The sequence below is a fragment of the Saccopteryx leptura genome, chromosome 8 (genome assembly GCF_036850995.1).
Source record: "Saccopteryx leptura isolate mSacLep1 chromosome 8, mSacLep1_pri_phased_curated, whole genome shotgun sequence".
Lineage (NCBI taxonomy): Eukaryota > Metazoa > Chordata > Mammalia > Chiroptera > Emballonuridae > Saccopteryx > Saccopteryx leptura.
In genome coordinates this window covers 98,006,841-98,032,175 of record NC_089510.1, presented here as the reverse complement: position 1 = coordinate 98,032,175, position 25,335 = coordinate 98,006,841, and the positions used below count along the sequence as shown (strand labels likewise).

General features: G+C 42.6%; 1 pseudogene; it reads left to right on the top strand.

Moving 5' to 3' along the window:
• Nucleotides 1-11,004: 11,004 nt before the first annotated feature.
• On the top strand, nt 11,005-14,432 carry LOC136379572 (tetratricopeptide repeat protein 24-like; annotated as a pseudogene).
• Nucleotides 14,433-25,335: the final 10,903 nt, after the last annotated feature.

The window sequence follows — 25,335 nt, the reverse complement described above, 5'->3', positions numbered from 1 at the left end:
AAGGAACTCACAAGTATCAATAATTACACTAAATGTAAACGGATTAAACTCACCAATAAAAAGGCACAGAGTAGCAGAATGGATTAAAAAAGAAAATCCAACTGTATGCTGCCTACAGGAAACTCATCTAAGTAACAAGGATAAAAACAAATTCAAAGTGAAAGGCTGGAAAACAATACTCCAAGCAAATAACATCCAAAAAAAAAACAACAGGTGTAGCAATACTAATATCGGATAATGCTGACTACAAGACAGGAAAAGTACTCAGAGACAAAAATGGCCATTTCATAATGGCTAAGGGGACACTGAATCAAGAAGACATAACAATTCTTAATATATATGCACCAAACCAAGGAGCACCAAAATATATAAGACACCTACTTATTGATCTTAAAACAAAAACTGACAAAAATACAATCATACTTGGAGACCTCAATACACCACTGACGGCTCTAGATCAGTCATACAAACAGAGAATCAACAAAGACATAGTGGCCTTAAACAAAACACTAGAGCACCTAGATATGATAGACCTCTACAGGACATTTCATCCCAAAGTGACTGAGTATACATTTTTCTCCAGTGTACATGGATCATTCTCAAGAATTGACCATATGTTGGGCCACAAAAACAACATCAGCAAATTCAGAAAAATTGAAGTTGTACCAAGCATATTTTCTGATCATAAAGCCTTGAAACTAGAATTCAACTGCAAAAAAGAGGAAAAAAATCCCACAAAAATGTGGAAACTAAACAACATACTTTTAAAAAATGAATGGGTCAAAGAAGAAATAAGTGCAGAGATCAAAAGATATATACAGACTAATGAAAATGACAATACGACATATCAGAATCTATGCGATGCAGCAAAAGCAGTGATAAGAGGGAAGTTCATATCACTTCAGGCATATATGAACAAACAAGAGAGAGCCCAAGTGAACCACTTAACTTCACACCTTAAGGAACTAGAAAAAGAAGAACAAAGACAACCCAAAACCAGCCAAAGAAAGGAGATAATAAAAATCAGAGCAGAAATAAATGAATTAGAGAACAGAAAAACTATAGAAAAAATTAATAGAACAAGGAGCTGGTTCTTTGAAAACATCAACAAAATTGACAAACCCTTGGCAAGACTTACCAAGGAAAAAAGAGAAAGAACTCATATAAACAAAATCCAAAATGAAAGAGGAGATATCACCACGGACACCGTAGATATACAAAGAATTATTGTAGAATACTATGAAAAACTTTATGCCACTAAATTCAACAACCTAGAAGAAATGGATAAATTCCTAGAACAATACAACCTTCCTAGACTGAGTCAAGAAGAAGCAGAAAGCCTAAACAGACCTATTAGTAGAGAAGAAATAGAAAAAAACATTAAAAACATCCCCAAAAATAAAAGTCCAGGCCCTGATGGCTATACCAGCGAATTTTATCAAACATTCAAAGAAGACTTGGTTCCTATCCTACTCAAAGTCTTCCAAAAAATTGAAGAAGAAGCAATACTTCCAAACACATTTTATGAGGCCAACATAACCCTCATACCAAAACCAGGCAAGGATGGCACAAAAAAAGAAAACTACAGACCAATATCTCTAATGAATACAGATGCTAAAATACTAAACAAAATACTAGCAAATCGAATACAACAACATTTTAAAAAAATAATACATCATGATTAAGTGGGAATCATCCCAGAATCTCAAGGATGGTTCAACATACGTAAAACGGTTAACGTAATACACCATATCAACAAAACAAAGAACAAAAACCACATGATCTTATCAATAGATGCAGAAAAGGCTTTCGATAAAATACAACACAATTTTATGTTTAAGACTCTCAACAAATTGAGTATAGAAGGAAAATATCTCAACATGATAAAGGCCATATATGATAAACCATCAGCTAACATCATATTAAATGGCACTAAACTGAAGGCTTTCCCCCTTAAATCAGGAACAAGACAGGGTTGTCCACTCTCTCCACTCTTATTTAATGTGGTACTAGAGGTTCTAGACAGAGCAATCAGACAAGACAAAGAAATAAAAGGCATTCATATCGGAAAAGAAGAAGTAAAGGTATCACTTTTTGCAGATGATATGATCCTATACATCGAAAACCCCAAAGAATCCACAGAAAGACTACTAGAAACAATAAGCCAATACAGTAAGGTCGCAGGATACAAAATTAACATACAGAAGTCAATAGCCTTTCTATATGCCAACAATGAAACAATTGAGAACGAACTCAAAAGAATAATCCCCTTCACGATTGCAACAAAAAAAAAAATACTTAGGAATAAACATAACAAAGAATGTAAAGGATTTATATAATGAAAACTATAAACCATTGTTAAGGGAAATCGAAAAAGATATAATGAGATGGAAGAATATACCTTGTTCTTGGCTAGGAAGAATAAATATAATCAAGATGGCTATATTACCCAAAGCAATATACAAATTTAATGCAATTCGCATCAAACTTCCAATGACATTTTTTAAAGAAATAGAGGAAAAAATCATCAGATTTATATGGAACTATAAAAAACCCTGAATAGCCAAAGCAATCCTAAAGAAAAAGAATGAAGCTGGGGGCATTACAATACCTGACTTCAAATTATATTATAGGGTCACGACAATCAAAACAGCATGGTATTGGCAGAAAAATAGACACTCAGACCAATGGAACAGAATAGAAAGTCCAGAAATAAAACCACATATATATAGTCAAATAATTTTTGATAAAGGGGCCTACAACACACAATGGAGAAAAGAAAGCCTCTTCAATAAATGGTGCTGGGAAAACTGGAAAGCCACATGCAAAAGAATGAAACTGGACTACAGTCTCTCTCCCTGTACTAAAATTAACTCAAAATGGATCAAAGATCTAAACATAAGACCTGAAACAATAAAGTACATAGAAGAAGACATAGGTACTCAACTCATGGACCTGGGTTTTAAAGAGCACTTTATGAATTTGACTCCACAGGCAAGAGAAGTGAAGGCAAAAATTAATGAATGGGACTACATCAGACTAAGAAGTTTTTGCTCAGCAAGAGAAACTGACAACAAAATAAACAGAAAGCCAACTAAATGGGAAATGATATTTTCAAACAACAGCTCAGATAAGGGCCTAATATCCAAAATATACAAAGAACTCATAAAACTCAACAACAAACAAACAAACAATCCAATAAAAAAAATGGGAAGAGGATATGAACAGACACTTCTCCCAGGAAGAAATACAAATGGCCAACAGATATATGAAAAGATGCTCATCTTCTTTAGCTATTAGAGAAATGCAAATCAAAACGGCAATGAGATACCACCTCACACCTGTTTGATTAGCTATTATTAGCAAGACAGGTAATAGCAAATGTTGGAGAGGCTGTGGAGAAAAAGGAACCCTCATCCACTGTTGGTGGGAATGTAAAGTAGTACAACCATTATGGAAGAAAGTATGGTGGTTCCTCAAAAAACTGCAAATAGAACTACCTTATGACCCAGCAATCCCTCTACTGGGTATATACCCAAAAAAATCAGAAACATTGATACGTAAAGACACATGCAGCCCCATGTTTATTGCTGCATTGTTCACAGTGGCCAGGACATGGAAGCAACCAAAAATCCCATCAATAGATGACTGGATAAAGAAGATGTGGCACATATACCCTATGGAATACTACTCAGCCATAAGAAATGATGACATCGGAACATTTACAGCAAAATGGTGGGATCTTGATAACATGATACAAAGGGAAATAAGTAAATCAGAAAAAACCAGGAACTGCATTATTTTATACGTAGGTGGGACATAAAATTGAAACTAAGAGACATTGATAAGAGTGTGGTGGTTACGGGGGGGATGGGGGAATGGGAGAGGGAAAGCAGGAGGGGGAGGGTCACAAAGAAAACAAGATAGAAGGTGACAGAGAACAATCTGACTTTGGGTGATCGGTATGCAACATAATTGAATGACAAGATAACCTGGACTTGTTATCTTTGAATATATGTATCCTGATTTATTGATGTCACCCCATTAAAAAAATAAAATTATTAAAAAAAAAATTAACAAGGGCCTGGGTCTTGTTGGCTCAGTGGTTGAGCTTCAGCCTGGCATTTGGCTATCCCAGTTGGATTCCCAGTCAGAGCACACAGGAGAAGCACCCATCTGCTTCTCCACTCCTCCCCCTCTCATTTCCCTCTCTCTCTTCCTCTCCTGCAGCCATGGCTAGATTAGAGCAGGTTGGCCCCAGGCACTAAGGATGGCTCTATTGCCTCCACCTCAAGGGCTAAAAAAGAGCTGGGTTGCAACCTTGGCCCCAGATGGGCAGAGTATTACCCCCTTGCCAGGTGGATCCCCATCCCAGCACATGCAGGAGCCTGTCTCTCTGTCTCCCCTCCTCTTACTAAATTAAAAAAAAATAAAGAAAGAAAGAGAAAAAAGAAAGAAAAAAATTAACAAGAATTCAACAGATTGAAAGAAGAATTTCAGTCAGTGGAAACAGTATGTGCAAAAGCAAGGAAGTGAGTTCAGGAAAGTAAAGTCGGTTCAATTTTATAGAACAAATCTTAACCAGGAAGAGGCAGGGGGTAGCCGGGAGAGGCACAGGGCCAGATCCTGCAGGGTCTTGGGCACCACAGTCTGGGGAGTATTCATGTGCCAAACACTTTAGACATAGGTCAGAGCCAGATACATATTTTTGTAGAGATAACTTTTGCAGCAGAGGCTTGAAGGGGAGAGAGACAAGGCTAAAGACAGAGATCAATTGGGAGTTTATTGTAATAGCACAGGTGAGAGATTATAAGAGTCTTTACTAATAAAAAAATTATAATTACAACTCTACTGAAAAAAATATTTTTGGTACATTACCTAATAGTCTTTCCCCATCTAATGTTTCTCCTTTTGCCCATCTCCTCATGCCCCATTCAAGCAACTAGGCAGCCTAGGCTCATAGACTCGGGGAAGAAATGTGAAAGAGTAGAAAACAGAAAATATCTATACCTTCAGAGAAACAGAGGAGACTCAGGGTCAAGACAAAACTATTTGAGAGATGTGGGGTTTGAAGAGAGTGGGTGTTCCCTGAGACTAGAAGGGATTCTCCCTTGCTACCCTCCACTACCACCAGGGGGAAGTAGTGGGAATCTAGATGTTGGTGGCTGCTGGTGATAGAGATCCTACTCCCTGCTTCTTGAGAAGAACTGGAGGAACACAGGATCCTGAGAAGGAACAGTTGCATAATGAGCCAGTCAACTATGCCTTTAGACTTGTGCAAAACTATGCCTTTAGACTTGTGCCCAACTCACCCAGAAAGGAAGAAAGTACCTATATGACTCTTCTGGTTGAGACAAGGGTTTCTGAGCCTGAAAGAGCCAGGTGGATGAGAAGAAAGAAGATGTCAGTGGAGAGTGAATAGGTGCCCTCCTCCTTTAAGCTTTAGCATCCCACATCTCCCCTAACTTGGACTCCATCCTGGGAGAATGGAAGAGGCAAATCAAACTGACTCACATCCTAGTGGAATAGGGGTTTGCTTGAAACAGGAACTGCATAGAGATGCAGTCTCAAATGCTAGAGTTATGGACCACATATGTATTGAGTGCTTATTATATGCTGGTACTATGTTTAGGATCATCTTATAAGGACAATCTCATTTAATCATCCCAGCACATTTTTTATTTTATTTTTATTTTTAGTGAGCGAGTGAGAAAGAAACAGGAAGGGAAAGAGATGAGAAGCATCAACTTGTTGTTGTAGTACTTTACTTGTTCATTGATTGCCCTCCCATATATGCCTTGATGGGGGGGAGGGGGAAGGCTTCAGCAAAGCCAGTGATCTTCAGCTCAAGCCAGCAACTCTAGGCTTCAAGTCAGCAACTGTTGGGCTCAAACCAGAAACTCATGTCTGTGATCCTACACTAAAGCCAGCAACCCTGCTCTCAAGCTAATGAACCTGCACTCAAGCCGGCGACCTCGGGGCTTTGAACCTGGGTCTTTAGTGTCTATCCACTGCACCACTTCCAGGTTGGGCTACTCTTCATAGTATAGCTGGGGAAACTGAGGCTTAGAAATTTCACATAGCTAAAAACTAGTAGAGCCAAGATTCAAACTTAGCCCAACTCCAAGTTTGAGTTTTAATCACTATAAACTATACCACTTCCAAGGCTATGACCATGAGACTTCAGAGGAGAGGGTATACTGGACAGAGTTATCAAAAGTAGAACCAATAGGACTGAGGGGAGGAGAGGGGGTATTCATGGATGTCATTGGGCAAACAAGTGTGCTAGGCTTGCTCACTTGCACTTTGCCTGATTGGTGCATAAGCACAAGGCAGCACCTCATGTCTGTGTAAGGCTGCAGATTCTTGCCTTCAGGGTGGCAGATTGTAGATTGCGGATTGCCCACCACCATTGGGAAGGGTCATTTTTTTTTGCTATTGTTTTGCTGGAGAAGGGTTTTTTTTTACCCTGGCCTGTTTGTTTATCAGCCCTAAGAGAGAGAGAAGCGGTTTTTACCTGCCTGCTTGCTTGTCTGCTGTTGTGAGACTCTAATAAACAGAATGGTCCACCATCCTCCGACTCCACAGTTCCTTGACCATCTGCCCGAATCCAATGTAAACTTGTATGGCCACAATCTCCAGCCTTATAGATGTCTACCAGGTTTACAGCTTATAGATTAGGTTGATGGTTTACTAGCTAAGACCAGAAACACAGAATGGGCAGATTTGAGAAACTAGAAATTTTGACTGGACAACCTAAATCTAGAGGTGTACATTTAGAAATTAATGTCTTGTCAATGCTGTTAAAAATCAGAGGAGTGAATGAAATGTTCATGGAAGGGTATATAAAGCAAGAAAAGGCAAAGGGCCCGACTGCTGAGGACCCAGATCTGAATCCCCAAGGTCACCAGTTTGAGCACGGCTCACCAGCTTGAGGGTGGAATCACAGACATGGCCCCCATGTTTGCTAGCTTGAGCCCAAAGGTTGCTGGCTTGAGCAAAGGGTCACTGTCTTGGCTGGAGCCCCACAGTCAAGGCACCTATGAGAAGCAATCAATGAACAACTAAGGAGCTGCAACTGCGAGTTGATGCTTCTCATCTCTTCCTTCCTGTCTCTCTCATGCTCACAAAAAAAAAGAGAAAGAAAGAAAGAAAGAAAGAAAGAAAGAAAGAAAGAAAGAAAGAAAGAAAGAAAGAAAGAAAAAGAAAGAAAGAAAGAAAAGAGCAAATGGCAGAGTGTTGGGGTATATTAGGATTTAAGATATGGACTGAGAGCCCAGAAAAGGAGACAGAGAAGGAGTTGTTAGAACAAGAGTAAGAGAACCAGGATACATTGGGACATGGAAGCCAAGTAAGGAGAGAGTTGCAAGGATATGTCAGTTATAACAGGAAATCAAACAAACAAACAAACAAACAAACAAAAGATTCAAGAAAATAATCACTAGATCACTGGAACCTTGGTGAAAACAGTTTCAGTCCCTGTCACCTCCCCAAATCATCTCCCCTTAAGGGACGCCTGTGGAGTCAACAACAGACTGAGCTGCATGTTTGCTACTGGCCCAGATGCAGTAGCCCATCTGGAAGGCCCAGCCCTGGGGCAAGTGTTCCAGGCATCCCGGAGAGCCTGACTCCACAGGGCACAGCAAGCACTCAGCAAAGGATGCCAGGCAAATGCAGGTGAGTCTGGCTATTTCCTTATAATTTTGTTTCTGGCAAAGTGCTCTCTACTTAAAAAGGCCTTTTCTCAGGATATTGAGGACATTTGCTTTCTGTTGCAGACACCCTCGGTGAATTATGGCAGTAGATGCCAATTGTTCTGGGGCCTGCTGTCCTCTCATTAAGCAGAACTAGAAGGTTGCTGATCAGTGGAGTTGGGGAAAAAAAAGTCTGGGGACAAGAATGCTCTTCTGATCCCTAGGCCTTTCCTGACCATCAACTTTTTACCCTGTTCCCAACTGTGAAACTATCACACAGAAATACAGTGTGTTGAGAGAGAAAGATGTTAATCCAAATTCAGAGGGACCCGAAATATGGAAGACAGGAACAAGGTCCATCATTTACACATCAAAGCTTTATTGTCTAGCTTGGCCAAGCGGTGGGAACTCTGACAGAAATCTGACAGAGAGCACGCTGGCCCTTTGTTCTACTTAGTTTTTATAGTTTTGTAAGTGGGAAGTACAGAAGCAAAAATTGCAATTAGGAGCCCCTTATTGCTATTGGTTATAGTCATATGTCCTTTAACATGATAGGACCACGTTCAATTTGCAAACCATACATCATTTTGGAGAAAACAAAATTTACAAGTCAACACAATGGTAGAAAGATGTCTCTTTACATATTAAAGGCATTCCTATATTATCTAGTGTTTATCTGCTATCTCTCTGTCCAGAGTCACACACACATTTACATAGGAGAGGTAGTTTCAGTGGGGACAAATGCCCGCAAATGGCTCATTGCTATAAGAAAAGGTTTATTTTGGCTTTTCTCTTCCTGTACCTGGTTAGCCTGGAATGTCTGGGAATCCATGTTTTCCTCCCCTTGCATTTACAATACAATGCCAAGAGCCATCCTGGTTATGCCAATCACACAGTACAGAGACTATTCTCACAATTTCTCTGCACACTTTAACCCAAATTAATAAAATGTTCAAGCCTCCTAAAATATTAATATTAATTCTGTAGCCTTTGGTACTTTACAACACTTGTGGGTGAAATGGCTCAGTGGCTCCTCAAAGAGAGAGAGAGAGAGAAAGAGAGGGTGTGTGTAAAAGGGTTCACTTCCGGGACAGCTCAAGCCTTATTAAAGTTTGCAGTTATAGTTAGTGGAACTGATCCTAGGCTAATTAGCCCAGAGTCAGAAAACCAGGGATCTAATCCCAGCTGCATGACTGCTCTGTGACCTCAGGCAAGTCACACCTGTTTTCTGAGCCTGGCCCCTTCCTCTGTGAAATGAAGGTATGGGATAGATAGAGGATATTTGAAGTTGTAACTAGTAACGAACCCATGATGCTTTCTTTGATTTATTGTTTTGAGTAAGGGACTTGAGAGGTGTGTCTGCAGGTATGGAGAGTAGTGGAACAGGAAGGGCAATTGAATTCAGGTGTCTGTGCCCAAGCATCAATGGTGTTCAGCACTAAGATAGGGCACCTGAGCTGTCAATCAAAGAATTCCCTAGGAGTGCAGGGCGGTATCTGGTTGTCTGGTAACAGCGGTGGTCTCTGAGCAAGGAGCTAGCATAGGTAACCCAAGCCAGAGGGACCATTCCAGAAACCTAGCTGCCGAGAAGATCAAAGGAGGTAAGACATCCTTGGCTGGGACTCCAAAACCTGGTGGGGGTGGCCAGGAATGCTCCAGGAATGAGGGCCTTGAAGAGGTACGATTCCTTGTTGTTCTTAGGAGCAGGAGAAATTTCTTCAAAAATAGAGTGTTTTTATCACCTCTGCGTATTTCTCCTAAAACCAGGAGGAGGGGTGGAAGGGAAAGGGGGAGGGACTGAGAGCTCAGTTCCTGAGTCTTTTCCACTCCATTTCCTCTCTCCTGAGAGGAGAGTTTATAAAACAGCTCTTCCTTTCTAGGGGAGAGATACTAAGGGGAAACATTTGCTGATGAGAGAAATGTGATTGGATTTAAGAGCACCCTGGAGACCAGAGCAGGATGTTGTGGGACCCGAACCAGGCAGCAGACAGAAAGTTAAAAAGATAGGGGAGAAAGAAGCTCCCCTTGAGATAGGGAGTGGGGGTCAGGGGAAATAGAATCCTTACTCCTGGAAGTTGGCTCCTTGCCATTTCATAGCCTCTTCAGCTTTCTGACCCCAGTGCCTTTTATGGGTCCTGGTACATAGCAGTAGCTTACTGAATATTTGTAAAACAGACTTGAATCATGTCTGGAGATTAGACAGCAGGAACACAGTGGATAGGGTGTATGTGGAGGCACAGGGTGAAGGAGACCATGGAGGTGAGGCTTTGTATGTGTTCAGTTCATTCATTCATTCATTCAGTTATTCAATCAGTAAACATGTTTATTGTAGTAAAACATATATAACATGAAATTTATAGTTTTACACCATTTTAAGTGATATTAAGTGTATTCATATTGTTATTGCAACCATCAGACCATCCATCTCCCTAACCTTTTTATCTCATTTGATAAATATTTATTGAGAATCTACTATGTGCCAAGCCCTTTAAGTTGCTCCAAATCTAATAGGGGAGATAGATAAGAAAGTTATTAACTCTAACCTAGTGGGATAAATGCCATAAAAGGCATAAGGTGCTATGGGAGTACAGAAGGGCTCAGCTGGCTGAGGGGAGGGGACTTTCTGAAGGAAGCTATTACTTGAACTGAGTCTTGAAGGAGGACTAAGAATCAGTCAGGACATTAGAGTGAGTTGAGATGGTGCCAATGGGAGAGATGAAGCAGTGACGTGGTAGAGAGAAATTCTTGAAACCCTGAGGCTCACACCAGGGCAGGAGTAGAGCTCAATTCCCCTAGAGTAGCAATTTTCAACCGGTGTGCCGCAAGATTTTTTTTAAAACTTTATTTATTCATTTTAAGGAGAGGGAGAGAGAGAAGGGGGAGGAGCAGGAAGCATCAACTCCCATATGCGCCTTGACCAGGCAAGCCCAGGGTTTCTAACTGGTGACTTCAGTGTTCCAAGTCAACACTTTACCCATTATGCCACCACAGGTCAGGTGCAACATTTTTTAAAACATGCAACACCTGACTATTTAGTCAGGGGCATTGACCTCTTTTCCCTTAGATTGTCAAATAAAAAAATGACAACAGCCAATACAACAGTAGCTGTCTGGTGTGAATGAATGAAAATTATACCTATTATTCTTTGTCAGATCAGCAAAATATATATGTATTGGAGTGCCACAGAATTTTAGAATTAGTTTATGTGTGCCATGAGATGAAAAAGGTTAAAAATTGCTGCCCTAGAGGGATCCTGCTTTGGAGAAAATGAAAGGTAACATATAAACCTGTGCTTTCCATTTTCAGTACTATGTCTTCCCCCAACCCTGAGGCTACCCCACAAGAGCCTGAGCCTTCAAGTTCCAAGAAGAAAAAGAAGAAAAGAAAATGGCAACAGCAAGAGGCCAGCATTCAAGCCCTCACCAGGGCTGGCCACAGAGTCCTATTGGCTGGCCAGAACCATGAGTCCTTGGCCAACTTCCAGAGGCCTTCTTCCTGGCCTTCAAGGCCCCACAAAAAAGGGACAGCCTTATTCTCCAGGCCTGTGCCTTCAACCTGGGGGCTGCCTATGTGAAGACTGGGGACCCAGCCAGAGGCCTTGAGCTGCTCCTAAGAGCCCAACTTAAAGAGGAGTCACAAGGCAGGTGTCATGGTGACCAGTGTTTCAATGTGGCTTTGGCCTACTAAGCCGTGGGCAACCTGCCTCAAGCTTTGGCCTGGTACCAAGGGATCTGGGCCACTACCAGCCACTAGGTGACCAGAGGCAAGCCCAGGAAAAAATGGGAGCCTTCTACTAGGCTCTGGGACAGCCTGAGCTAGCAGCCCACTGCCTTCAGAAATCAGGCTGGGCATATGCCCAAACAAAGCATCCCCAGGCTGCAGCCCTGGCATTGGGGGCTGTGGCAGGGGTATGCTGAAAAGTGGGCAGCATGGCCTGGGTGAAGTGGTGCAAGTGCTGGAGGAGAGCTGGAAGCTTGCTAAAATGAATACTGAGCGGGGACTGCTGGGTAAGGCCTTTGGTCAGAGAGGTGTGGGATCTGGGGAGGCTCAGATCTGGTGATCCTGGAATCAATGCCTCTGGTGAAGTGGAAGCAGAGGCATTTCTGAGGGTGGGGAAGGGGTTGCAAGAGTGGAACAAAGGCTATAACAGTATAGCCTCAGTTGCATCTGACCTTGGCTTTGCCTTCTAGGGCAACTCTTTAATGACCTAGGCCTGGGTTACTCTCAGCTGCAGCTGTTCCTGATACCAGCAGAGGCCTTCCAGCAGGCCCTGCCCTTGTGCCAGGGGCCAGGAGAGGATGCCACAGTGCCCTTGGAAACTATCAGGAAGCCCAGGAGTTTTACCAGAAGGTTGCTGACCTTCGTGGTGAGTACCAGAAGCTGGAGAATGTTATTAAGACTAAAGTACTAAGGGGGGGGGGGTTCAGCAGGGGCCCAAAGGCTGAAAAGTGGATTAACCGTTAGGACTAGTTTTGGGGCTAGGAAGCCTAGAACTAGGGGAATGAGGGCTGGGAATGCAGGAGGTGGGATAGCCAGACAGGGAAAAGTATTGTGGGCCCAAAGACTTAGGCCTAGAGCTGGGAATGCAGAATTGGGCAGAAAGAAGAGCTATTATTAATAACTGCTTTGCCTACCTCACAGGGTTGTTGCTTAGCTCACAATAGCCAGAGGGAGGCAACAGAACTGCAGAAAGGCTGGGTACAGTTATTGGAAATTTGGTTCTCTGTGGTACATCTGAAGTTGTGCTGTGGCTGAGCAATATAAACTTTCCCTTGGTTGTTGGGGGGTAGGGTACTGATGCCCAACAGCCAAGATCCCCTGTTAGAATTAGGTGGCTTTTGTAATCATCTCTGTGGGGCAGCGGGGGAGCAGGACCAGAGCTTTGGCAGCCTGGTATTCGCACTGAGCCAGTTGGAGGACCACAAGGCCGCCAGAGACAACTACCTACAGGCTCTGCAGACTGCCCAGGACACTGGTGAGGGTGAGGGGGTTAGCAGGTGGCTTGGGGTGGTGGATCAGAGGCTGAGAGTCCTTGGGGCTGATAGGAAGCAGTAAGGGACTTGGGGTGGGAAGTACCTCTGGAAGAGAGGGTTTGTGAGGTAGGAGCCATAAAAGGACCTCTCAGGCTCTCTTCCCAGGAGACATGAAGGGGCAGTGGCAGGCCTGCGAAGGTCTTGGTGCTGCTGCCACCAGGCTGGGGCAGCACAATCAGGCACTGAACTACTATAAGGAAGCTCTGGCCTGGTGTCAGGTGAGACCCCCCCACTCTAGAATCGAACCCTTCCTCTAGCCCTCCAGGAATCCTTCTCTGACTAACATTTCTGCCTTCACATCTTGTCTTCTCTGCCTCAATGATTCACTCATTAAACATGCCCTGTGCACATTGTGTGCTAGGTCCCGGGACACTATTCTGAGGAAGAGTTCATCTCTGTCCACAGTTCTGGGTAGGACCCTGGCAAAGGCATTCGGGGATGGAGAAAAAGGAGGGAAGACAAAGCACCATTCCTTCCTCCCTTTCCTATTTCTTTCTTTCCCAGAGAACCACAAAGCCCATATTTTCTCCATTAATCCATTATCCTCCCTTTCCCTAGGAAGAGCCTGATTCTGTGTGAGAGCAGCTGGTGGCCAAGATGGTGGATGCCATGATGACCCATTTGGCCCGGGATGGGCAGGACCTGACTCACACCCTGATGATACTGAGACAAGGATCTGGGGGTGGAGAGAGGTTACCTGAATAAGGGGGAGAGTAGAGGTAAGAAGAGCTGACTGCTTTTCTGTGTTCATTTGCCCCTGGGCCAGCATATGGTACATGTATCACTTTCCCCAGGCCACCTGGGGGTGGGAGGTGAGCAGGGGATCATGGCACATGTCCAACACTATGAGTATGCCAGAGTTTTGGCTGAGTGTGAACTAGCTTCATGGGCAATTAAGCCACACCAAGGAGGAGGCTTGTGAAGTGCCTTGAGTTTTAAGTCCTTGGCTGCAGTTCCCAAAAGGGCCACGTGATGGGGACACTGCTTCAAGTAAATCCTTCTGTCTCATCTCTGATTCTTGGGAGGGCATTTTTCTTGGTCTCTACCATGCTTCTTCTCTGGCTCCTTCTCAACCTCTCTTTACCTCCTAGTTTCTCTCAACAGGTTGATGTCTTTCCAGCCTCCTCCTCCATCCCCCTCTGAGATACCCTCAGGAAACATTCCATCCAAGTAATTGAAATCATACTTCAGTATTTATTATATTTATTTAATCAGTTTTATGTCTTCTCTTATTTTAAGGATTAGGACACCCTACTTATAGGGTGAAAGCAAAATTAAATTAGCCCGGTACAGAAAGAGGACAGTATTGGGAGTCAGATGACCTGGGTTCCATCTAAAGTTGACCACCAACTTTCTGTGACTTTGCTGCTGGAGGCCACGAGCAGGATGGGATGGTGGTCTGGCTCTGGTCACATCTGCTAGTCCATGAGCCTTAGTACTAACATGATAGTTTGTAGTGGGAGCCTTAATAAAATAAAGGACCTCACCCAGGAATTTTACTTTCAGACACAAGGCACAGCCTGGTTTACTCTGGCACTTCTGTGACTCTGGGGCCATGTGTCTAGAAGGAACATAAACTCATGCACACATCCAGAGCCATTTTTCTCTGATTTTCTTTACTCCCCTTCATTCCCAGACCTCAGCTCCAGAGAAGCTTCAGGCTACAGGTGGGGTCTACCCAATGGGGACTGCAGCCAGGGTGTGAAGGGGCCCGCCAGAAGCACAGCACAGGTGACTGGGTTGGAGCAGAGCTTCTGGGATAGATGTGTCCAGGGGGGTGTAGGGTGGGGGGTTAGGAGGTTTTGCAGTAGTGCTGTGGTGGCTGGGACTTCATAGGTACCCCAAAGGAGAGGCAACCTAACTAGGTGACACTTTGCCCCTTGTTCAAAGCCCCTATAGATCTTTGGGTGGGTGGGAAGACAAAAAATTAGAGGAGGGCTATAAGGAGAAAGAGGAAGAGGGCTTTGTGAAAGTTCCTGACTGGGTTTGCTTGTGCAGGAACTCGAGTGTGGTACATGTAAGCTTTGCTGGCTGAGGGGAGCACTCTCCCCTCTCTCCTCATTTCCGTTACTTTCTGCCTTTCCCACCTCAGGTCTGACACCCCAGGTCAGCCTCCCCCCATCTCTGCTCCTTTCAAGATTCTTGCCCATTTTTCCTGAATCCTTTCTGGAATCACCTCTTTTTCCTTGCTTCAACAGCTTTCCTAACTCCTAGAACTGCATCTTAGAGCACCAAGATTTATTGGAAGCCTACTAGGGGCCAGGTACCTGGTACATTTCCTACCCTAGCTTGCTGTTCACTAGTCTCTTTCCTCAAAGGCTTCCAATTCTGGAAGCAGAGTTTCTTGCTACTTATTGAATTAAATTCACTGATACCTTCTTTTCAGTATATTTTCTTCCAGGCACTTGTGAATTATTTCCACATCTAGCCCAGGCTTGTCAATAACATAGCCTTTGGTATAGCCTCCATATACAGTGACCAACACATTCCCTGACATCTACTCTTTTTGTTCTCCCAAAGTGTTCTCTTTTCCAGTATGAGGGTTCTTGGTTCAGAGAGGCCTACAATAAATGTCTGTCCCTCTCCATCCAGGGCACGGGTCCCATCTTCCATTTCTACTCCCCCAGTCAAACCATGGTTTACCAAGAGTTGGTTGTGCTTGACACCAAATGTATTTATGCTGGTTGTATGTATCAGTGCAATTTGTAAGTTTCTCCTTTAATCATAACAACAGGTGACTCCTCTTTTGCAAATGAGGAAAAGAAGGCACAAAATATAAGTAGTCTGTCTTCTCAGGTCACACAACTAGTAAGTAGAGAAGCCATGATTCTAACCTAGACAGTGAGTTGAGTTCCTTCTATAATGCTGGGCAGTTCTACTCCCCCAGTCAAACCATGGTTTACCAAGACTTGGTTGTGCTTGACACCAAATATATTTATGCTGGTTGTATGAATCAGTGCAATTTGTAAGTTAATTAAATATTATATAAACTAATGAACCAAATGTTAAACTAAAAACTGTTTCTTTGAGCCCTGGCCAGGTAGCTCAGTTGGTTAAAGCATCAGGTCAATAAACCTGTGACATCTTAGGACAAGTGGTGCAGGCCACCAGCCATGAAAACTGAGTACATCCAGTACATGGCTGGAGGCAAAAGATAAACAACCCTTTGAAATGTAGCAATATTTTCCACTGAACTCTATGTATTCAACAGCAAGGAAGCCCTACCCTAGAGACTTAGCCAAGAATAAGGTCAGCTAATTGCACCTCTTCCACCCTTGTAAACGCTGCTTGCTTGCTCAACCTAGATAGCCACCCTATAAAAAGGAACCATTTTAGAGGCTTGGCGCTGCAGTGTTTCCTTGCATGGGTTGCCTGTAGTCCCTGCGCAGGTTTGCAGTAACACTTATAAAATTCACTTTGGGTTTGCTGTGGTCTGTTTCCTGGGATGTAACATATGGAGGACCCAGCAAGATAGGCCGTGTATGACCCTTCCTCACGGAGTGGGCTGCAGCAGACGTTGGTAGTTGGCCAGCCTCCAGCAGTTGACATTTGGAAACTGAATTTGGCTGATTCAAAACATTCGGAGGTCTTGAGACTGTCTGGTAAGGAAACTTCCTCTTTGAATATCTAGAAACAGAGCTCTGGTTAGAGAAAAGGGTGTAGTGGAGCAAGTTGGATGCCACCTGATTTCTCCCCACCCGATCGGGGAATGCAGGATATTGCCTTCTCCATTTTCGTTCCGGTTTAGAAGTTTTGTTTGTTTCATGTGCATATTTGGTTTGTTTGTCTGCTTCACCCGTTGCTTCCTCACAGGATTCCTTCGAGAGTCAAGGGCCATGAGTTAGGGGCAATCTGCTGCCCTAATGCCTCTTCAGAGCTTGCTTGATAACTTTTCTGATTTCTCTCGCAGGGCATGAGACTATGGGACTCCTGTTGATTCTGCCACATTGCAGACTCTTTGTGAACTAGAATGGCCAACCTTTGGTGTAGGGTGGCCCTCGGAGGGCACTTTCAATTTACCCACACTCTTTGCTGTCAGGGAAAATGTCTATTGGGTCCCACACCCTGACCAGATGCCATATATAGATGTATAGATTAACATAGCCACAGGAAGACCAGGTTATGTTAAGAAATTTTTTAAGAACTATATTAAAGGAGATAAAGTTCGGGCAGGAGGAAAAGCTGTCCTATTGGCAACCCCAAACAAAAGCAAAGGGAAGCTTCCCTCCCCAAAACAAGAAACTTTGAGAGAACAGCCACAGCCTACCTGCAGACTTTATCCAGTAATACCTGAAGATCCAGGGGCTGCTGAGTCCTTACTAGATCCCATTCTTCCTCCAAATCCAGAGCAAGCTGAGGACATGCCTAAAGCCACAGGGCTACCCCCTGCAGCAAACCCACAACCTGGACTGGCCCCCTCTTGGGAAAGCCCACCCCATACCCATACAGGGGCCAATTATGGTCATCCCAGTATGCCACCAGCTCCAAAGTCGGCACCTTTGCTTCCCCTCCGAGAAGCTGCAGGGGGGGATCCTAGGGTACTGGCTAGATTAATTTATGTCCCCTTCTCTATTAGTGATTTATATAATTGGAAACATCAGAACCCTCCATTTTCAGAGAAACCATTTTCCATACTCATCGTCCTACTTGGGATGATTGTCAATAGGTTCTTTATACTCTCTTCACTTCTGAGGAAAGGGAAAGAATCTACCAAGAGGCTGCTAAAGCAGTATTAGGGGATGGAGATCTACATAGCCTTGGTTGAAGGCAAGAATTAGAGGAAGTTCTCCCTTTGACCCCCCCTAACTGGGACCCCAACACTTCTAGGGGACAGGAGGCTTTATGCAAGTATCATGATTGCTTTATTATATATGCAAGTATTATATATGCAAGTATCATGATTGCTTTATTATATATTATGTATTATGGAGGCTTTATGCAAGTACCCCTGAGCATGCAAGTCTGCTCAGGGGTCTCTGGGCAGCAGCAAGGAAGCCAACTAATTTTAGTAAAGTCAGCAAAATCATCCAGGGAAAGGATGAATATCCTTTGGCTTTCCTTGAAAGGCTTTTAGAAGCCTATAGAACATATACTCCATTAGACCCAGATGCCCCAGAGAACAGGAATCTCATAAACATAGCCTTTGTCTCCCAAGCAGCCCCAGACATTAGAAAGAAGTTACAAAAGTAAGAAGGATTTGAAGGAGAAAATAGAAGCAAGCTTTTATAAGTTAGTCATAAAGTTTATATGAACAGGGAGGATCCAGAGATATGAGGTGCAGAGAAGGTGGCAAAAATACTAATTGCAGCCCAACAAAAGAAACCCACTAAAGAAAAGCCACAACTGTTGTGGACCATAAATGGCAAAAAGCCATTGTAGATTCGAACCATTGTAGCAAAAGGCTAAGTTCTCCCCCTTCCATCTCCATATTTGGCTATGATGCTGAGTATTTGCACCCACTCTACTTGCTTCCTTGGGTTGCTAGAAGCAATATACATGCCCTTCCTCTGACTTTTTCTTTGTTTCAGATGTGGGTAGATTTCACTAATGTATCCTGTTTTTGCCTTGGGAGAGTTCCTGTCTTAGCATTGAATGTGCAACTTTGTATCAAGGTCCTTCATTTGCATATGGCTATGTAATAAAGCAAACTGGAGCTATGGGGCACTCAGATACTGCCAGGCATGTTGAAGAGTCCTCCTGGTCCCATCGTTTTTGTTTTGACAAGTGTGTTTCCTTAATTCTGCACTGTTATTAGGAGCCACACTGGTCCGTGGCAAGTGGCGCCCGAACAAACAACTTGAGTATGAGGAAACTAAAACTGAAGGAAGGTGACAGAACTCCCCAAAGTGAAGTGCACACAGTGAGTAGAGAAAGTTTTTGGGGAAAGTGTAGTCAGGAGTAAAAGATTATGGGACAGATAGAGTAAAAAATAAGGGACCTTTATGTAGAAATGTTTCCATATAAAGACAAATCATTGTCTGAAGAGTATCAGGGTGAGCTGGAAACAGAGGGATGTGAAAATGCTGATAATTTGGAGTCTGAGGATGACAGGGGGGATGAAAAATCCATGGCTATGGCTCCTTAGCCGCGGGGCCTCTGCTGCCCTCAGCTCCTTCCTACATTCAACCTTCTGCTCCTCCGTTCCCTTAATGGGCTGATTGCGAAGTCTATAGCTCAAAATCTGGGAAATCCCCTCTCCAACAATCTATAAACCAGGCTCAAAATGTGGGGGAAACAATAGATGATGGCTTTTCCCATTTTCCTGTTGTAGAAAAACAGGATGATACAGGGAGACTAGTGCGAGAACATGAACCTGTACCTTTTAGAGCTCTGAAAGAACTTAAACTTGTTTGTGTTCAGTATGGGCCTACTGCCCCTTTTTCGCTTGGTTTATTAGAGCAAAGGCTCTTCCACCAAATGACTGGAAGGCAATTGTTTGTGCTTGTCTCTCCAGGGGTGATTATTTGCTGTGGAAGTTAAACTTTCATGAAGGGGCTGTTGAGGTAGGAGAAAAATCTCAGCATAGTCATCCTGAGTTGCCAGTTACAGTGACTATAGAATTTGAGAATGGATAGGAGACTCAGGTATTAGGAAAATTACAGCTTTTCCTGTCATGGTCTGATTTTCTTTAATGTTTTAACTATAATCTTCTGAACTATCATTTTGTTTCTTTCTTATTCTTTGCCTGGAAACTGAGGCAGGGCGCTTGTGTTGGATCTGACTATAGAAGATATCCCAGCAGCTGCAAGAGCAAATTTTCTCAGGGAGATTTTGTTTAGTCACATCCTTCAGTCCCTCTGTCAGAAAATGCCCTGACCAATATCAGGCAGGCATCTTTGTAATCTGGATGTGCTCTGAAGTCCCGGGTTTCTCTCTGGTTTGTCTGGTTCTTGTTTCTGTTTAGTCTTTGTTTAATGTTGTCAAAATGTATCTGTTTTTAAGGCCTGAATTAAGTTTTTTTTGCAATAAAAAAATGAAAATGATGGCTCTAATATTTAGAAAAAATGTTTTTAGAACTTGTAAAAAGCACTCATTTAAATTTAAATGGAATAGAATGTAGATCCTTAAGACTTACTGATTTGGTTAGTGCATTGTGAGGTGTGTTCAGAGTTAGGAGCCAAATAGCAATTTAAATATTAGGATTAGTCAAAGTTGTGTTTTTTGTGTGTAAATTGTCTTGTTATGTGTAAGGTTATACTCAGTTAGGCAAAACAAAGGAATTGAGCAAAATTAAGCAGGGCCCTAATAGGTCATTTCAGGAATTTGTCTCACGGCTAATTCAGACAGTTAGAAGAATAGTATAAGGGCGCTAATTCTGCTTCTCAGGACACGTCCTGCAAAAGGGCCCCAAGAAAATTGGTGATTTGGCTCCTCTGATTTTGCCAATTGGATTAAAAAAAATAGGTCAGGAATGCCCTGAAATGGAACAATACAAGGGTATAAATTTAAAGGAATGATACTAGGGCTGATGTATCTGTTATTGCTAAGCTACATTGGCCTCCTTCCTGGCCCACTCATGACAATGGGAAGATGAATAAGGTCATTCTGGATTTTTTCAGCCTCATGTGCTTCCTGGATTGCCAGCTAATTTGTGGGGTAGAGATGTTTTGAAAAATATGGGAGCATTACTTGTCAGTCCCAATAATTTAGTCAATACTCAAGTGCTTAATCAGGAATTTTTAGAAGAACAGCAGGGAATTCTCACCCCCATAGAAGTGGCATCCAATACCAGAAGGTGTGGATTAGGATATCAAAATTTAGCATAGGGGCCTTGGTAGTTCCTGCTACCCCAATAATGCATTGTGCAGACCCAATTACTTGGAAATCAGATAATCCTGTATCGGTAGACCAATGGCCCCTTTCTCAGGAGAAACTTAGGGCAGCTGCTCAATTGGTACCAGAGCAGCTACAGCTTGGGCACATTGAATCATCTAATAGTCCATGGAATATGCCTGTATTTGTCATTACTTGAAGGATTGCTTTTTTACTATTCTTTTAAGCCCACATGATTGCAAGCATTTTGCAGCACCCTAAGGCATACATAATTCATTATATGAATGATATTCTTATTGCTCATTTAGATAAAGACACTGTTGACCATTTTACAACAACTAAAATATTCTTTGAAAGAATCAGGACTTTATATAGCTCCTGAAAAGGTACAGCAATCTTTACCTTTTTCTTATTTAGGACAAATTATTGAGGGACAACAAATTCATCCACAGAAAACAGAAATCAGGACAGATCATTTGCAAATTTTAAATGATCTCCAGAAACTCTTAGGATACATTAATTGGCTTAGACCTTCCTTGAAATTAACTATTGGGGAACTAAAACCACTTTTTGATAGTCTTAGAGGATTGGCTGAACCAGCTTCTCCTTGGCTACTTACAGCTGCAGGACAACAAGCTTTAAAGCTTGTAGAAAAGGCCTTGGAGCAAGCACAATTAAAACGCATAAATTCTGAAGAATCAATTGCCTTACTAATTTGTCCCTCGAGTTACACTCCAATGGGACTACTGTGGCAAGCTTCAGGTCCTATTGAATGGATTCATTTGGTTGTTACTTTTAAAAAAGTTTTATCTTTGTATTTTGATCTTGTCACCTCCTTGATTATCATGGGATGTAGGCGACTCTTACAGCTTATAGGTTTTGAGCCTCAAATTATTGTTGTTCCTTTTTCAAAGGATCAACAACAATGGCTCTGGGAAACTTCCACTAAATGGCAAATCACTTTTACAAATTTTAGAAGCCAAATTGATTCTCACTACCCAGCTGATAAAATAGTTCAATTAATTACTACATTTGTCTTTCCTCAGACAATTGTTAATGATCCCATTCCTGAAGCACCTAAAATCTTTACTGATGGATCCAGCTCAGGAACAGTGGGCTTAACAATCAATGGACAAATTTATATTAAAATAATTTGCCTTGAAATCAACTTAAAGACTAGAATTACATGCCGTTATCATGGCTTTTCAGCATTTGCCATATTCCTCCTTTAATCTATTTAAAGACAGCAAATATTTCCACTATAGAGACTGCTGTCTTAGGGACAACTGCTGATGAACTGTTTCAGCAGTTTCTCCTTCTTCAAAGACTTGTATATCAACATAGAGCTCTATGTTTTATAGGACATATTTGAGCTCACTCCATGCTCCTTGGAGCTTTTGCACAAGGGAATGCCCTTGTTGATCAAGCTACCCAAAAGAAAATTATTTGGAGCAACCATGAGAGATTGATCAATTCAGTCTCATACTATTCATCACCAGAATGCTGCAGCCCTACATAAACAATTTCAACTTTCTTGGGAAGCAGCATGGCAGATTGGTAAATCTTGTCCAAGGGGTCCTATACTACAATCTGTTCCTTCATTTGGAGTTAACACTCAAGGACTCCTACCAGGACAACTTTGGCAAATGGATGTTACTCATATACCTTCATTTGGCAAACAGTCCTCTGTCCACGTTACAGTGGATACTTATTCTGGATTTATGGTAGCCTCTGCTAGGACAGGAGAGGCTGCTAAGCATGTTATAGCTCATTGTCTGTATGCATTTTCTATTATTGGACTTCTTGATGTGATTAAAGCTGATAATGCTATTGCATATATAGCAAAAGCATTTACTGTATTTTGTCAAACCTTTCAAATTATGGGCATTTCTTACAATCTTTAAAGTCAAGGTATTATTAAAGTGCACCCAGCAAATATTTAAGGTTAATTTTAAAAATATAAAAGGGGGAGTTATATTCTGGAATTCCTGCAAATCTACCTTATTTTTTTTTTAATTTTCTTTTGAATGTTGATGAACAGGAGACACCAAATCCTTTTCTCCTGCAAACTTCTACCCTCTTTTATTTGATCGAGCTAATAACACTGTTTTGTCTTTTTCCAAATAGTTCCAGATATATGGAAAAGGTTTATATAGGTGGATGGGGATCCTCAAATTCCTCAGCGAGATCTTCTGAGCATGGCTTTTAAGGTACAAAGAGGCAGAAAAAGCCCAAAAGATATCGGGTAAAATACTAGCTCTTGGCATACACCCTCAAAGGCTCCAATGCTCCAACTGGACCTCATAGGACTCCATGAGGACCCTGCTTCAATAGTAGAAAAGATGGTTATTTAAGCCAAAGCCTGCCAGGCTTACATGCCTTTGCTGTGAGGAAGAAGGGACACTGGAAGGTAGGCTTCCCCCTCGCTCCTCTAAGGGAGGGTTTAGTCTCTTCCAGCCCTGCTCCAGCCACCTGTGACCTAACCTTGCCCAGAATGCTGGAATTTGCCACTGAAGGCTGAAGGTGCCCGGGGCCATCAGCCCCATTTACAACACTGTGAATGAGCCTAGGGTATTTCTTCTAATAGCAGGTAAACTGATCTCATTTACACAAGGGCCACTTAACTATGTCTTGCCTGAATAGTCAGGTTTTTTATTCTTCCTTCAAAAATCTCTGTTGTGGGTATTGATAGTCCTATTTTCTGCTGCTTTGTTTAATATATAGTGTTTCTTTTATTCCTCCTGCCTCAATACCCTACTCATATTTTAGTCTAGGACCTACTCCTAATTTAGAGATCCTTTTTTCCCTTTTTGCCAACTTACAAATTTACCTCCGCCACCCAGCTTAGTGTACCCCAAGGTTCTCCTCACCACCCCATGGCTGTAAAGCTCCAGTATAAGGCCCGCTGGGTTCATCTTTCCAGTTTAAAGAAAAAAGAAGCCCCGTATTCATGTGTGCTGCAGATGGCTTTTCCAGTCTACCTGGGTCATTACCAGCTAGAAGCAGCGGTCATTGGGACTTTGATGCTAGCTGCAGAGTGTGAAAGTGTGACAGCAATTCCAGTGCCATGTGGACTTCTCCTGGATTTTTTTTCCTGGACTCCTGCTCCTGTGACAGCTCTGGATGGACTGAGCTGGGGTTGGGTTGCATTTGCAGAAATTTGGAATGGTGTTGGTGCCAACTTGGACTTGGTGAACATGTTAAGGACACTACTCTTTTATGGATTCTTGTTGTATTGGCCAAGAGTTTGCTTAAAGGCTTTAATCGCTGTAATGTTTTAGAATATTTGCGTATCTTGTTAGTATTGGCTATACTAATTCTGTGTTTGTTCTGTATTTTTTTAGTCTACCTTCAAATTATAATCTGGAAAACTAGGAAATCAGATGAGTGCAAATCTCAGCACACAAATTAAAAATAAAAAAGAAAAGGGGGATATGTTGTGGACCATAAATGGCAAAAAACCATTGTAGATTCGAGCCATTGTAGCAAAAGGCTAAGTTCTCCCCTTTCCATCTCCGTATTTGGCTATGATGCTGAGTATTTGCACCCACTCTACTTGCTTCCTTGGGTTGCTGGAAGCAATATACATGCCCTTCCTCTGACTATTTGTTTGTTTCAGATGTTGGTAGATTTCACTAATGTATCATGTTTTTGCCTTGGGAAAGTTCCTGTCTTAGCCTTGGATGTGCAACTTTGTATCAAGGTCCTTCATTTGCATATGGCTATATAATAAAGCAAACTGGGGCTATGGGGCACTCGGATACTGCCAGGCATGTTGAAGAGTCCTCCTGGTCCCATTGTTTTTGTTTTGATAAGTGTGTTTTCTTAATTTCACACCATTATTAGGAGCCACGCTGTCCACGGCAACAAAGGAAAGGGCAGAATAGTAGACTGCCTCTAGACAAGAATCAATGTGCTTATTGCAAGTAGACTGGGCATTGAAAAAATAAGTGTCCTAAGCTAAAGGAGAAGAAGGGACAGAAAACTGAAGTCCTCTTCGAGGATCAAGACTGAGGGGGCCAGGGTTCCATACCATTAGGCCCCCAGGAACCCATGGTAACACTGTCCATTGATGGGAAGCCCGCCAAATTTCTTGTGGACACGGGGGCCACTTATTCGGTACTACAAGAAGCTACAGGACTACTCTCTTCAAAGAAGACCGCCATTGTCGGAGCAACGGGAAAAGCTAAGTCATACCCATGGACGAAGGTAAGGATCACTGACCTTGGGAAGGTAACTATCTCATTTGTTCCTAGTAATGCCAAAGTATCCTTATCCTCTCCTTGGAAGAGACCTCCTACGCAAACTACATGCTACCATCTTCTTCCATGGGGAGGCAACTATGTTAACTTTAAATCCAGCTTCAATCCCATCCATATTAGTAACAGTACCCTTGTCAGAGGAATACTTGTTAATAGAGGAACCATCCCAAGCCATTCCCTCTAGCTTTTTAGAAGAATTACTTGCAGAAGTACTGGGCATTTGGGCAGAAACAAATTCACCTGGACTAGCAAGGCATCAGCCTCCTGTCCACGTTCAGCTAGCAAGCACGGCACTACCCATATGAGTCCAGCAATACCCAATCCCGCAGAAAGCTAAAAAAGGGATTTCAAAGCATATAAACAGACTCTTAAAAGCAGGCATTCTAAGGCCATGTCACTCTCCTTGGAATACTCTATTACTCCCTGTCAAAAAGCCAGGGACAGAGGACCATAGACCAGTCCAGGACCTCCGAGAATTCAATCTCCAGGTTGAAACAATTCACCCGCCAGTTCCAAACCCCTACACTCTTCTGAGTCTTCTACATCCGGACCGCACTTACTATACAGTCCTTG